The sequence below is a fragment of the Fukomys damarensis genome, unplaced genomic scaffold (assembly GCF_012274545.1).
Source record: "Fukomys damarensis isolate Sample0158 unplaced genomic scaffold, DMR_v1.0_HiC HiC_scaffold_19, whole genome shotgun sequence".
Taxonomy (NCBI): Eukaryota; Metazoa; Chordata; class Mammalia; order Rodentia; family Bathyergidae; genus Fukomys; species Fukomys damarensis.
The window spans coordinates 22,184,869-22,186,009 of NW_022900931.1; the positions used below are offsets into that span (position 1 = coordinate 22,184,869).

Genomic DNA, 1,141 nt, shown 5'->3' on the forward strand with positions numbered 1-1,141 from the left:
ATATATATACATTCTAAAACCTGTAGGATTTTTGTTTTGTTTTGTTTTACATTACTGGGAATTAAACCCAAGGGTGCTTTCTGTATCTCTAACCCTTTTTATTGTTTAGTTGGAGTTAGGGTCTCACTAAGTTGTTCAGGCTGGCCTTAAACTTGAGACTTCCTCTGTCAGTGTCCCAAATAGCTCAGATTACAGGTATGTGCCACTGTACCCAGCTAAATTTGATCACTTTTCTGACAGAGATGCACATTTGATTATAGAAAATAATTTTTTAAGCCTAAATACGTTTGACAGACCAGATACCTATTACTAATGTTAATACACATTTTACTCTGTATTAATGTAGAAATGTTTATGATTTTTCTTTGTAAAAGGTGTCACATGATTCTATTTAATGTTCAAATTATTTTTTTAAATAATGTAAGGCAGTATCAGGTGGCCTACACCTTCTGCAGTTATTGTAGCTATACTTTCTACCTTATTTGTAATTTAATGTTGTCAATTAACAAAGAAATAATGGGTTTCACTTCTTGTTAAATGTTTGCGAAATGCTTCTTGCTCTGCTGCATATAACAGAATATTCTAGTGGGCCATGGAGTGTAGCTATCATTTTAAGCCTTCCTCTCTTCAACTCTTAAGAAAACTGTGCGACCTTTGATACTGTAATAGAAGTTAGATAGGAAAATGTATACTCACAGCTAATGCTCCTGATACTCATTTTATACAGGAAGCAACCCTGGGATTAACGCTACTGACAAAGCTATGGAAATAGTGAAACAAGCTTACTTGGTCTGTTTTGTAATTGTATTGTCCTAAACAGATTGCTCGCCTCTGTAACTACAGTTCAGCTCAGACCATCAGATAGACATATGCCTGGCACTGACTGACTTTTTTAAAGAAAAAGTAGAGCCTGACACCTGACATTAAGAACTAGGAGTGTGCTGGCTGCAGTGGCACATGCCTATAATCCCATACACTCCAGAGCTGATGCAGGATTGCAACTTTGAGGCCAGCCTAAGCAATTTAGTGAGCTCCTGTCTCAAAATAAAAAAACAAATAAATAGGGCTGGGGATTTAGCTCAGTGGCTCTGCCGCCTCGCCTGCCTCACAAGCCCAAGGTCCTGAGTTCTATCCCTGGTAC

General features: G+C 37.6%; 1 protein-coding gene across 4 annotated transcripts in view; it reads left to right on the top strand.

Moving 5' to 3' along the window:
* The window catches only part of Fgfr1op2 (FGFR1 oncogene partner 2), a 23,652-nt gene that overhangs the window by 10,635 nt on the left and 11,876 nt on the right, over window positions 1–1,141 (top strand). The window lies entirely within an intron of this gene.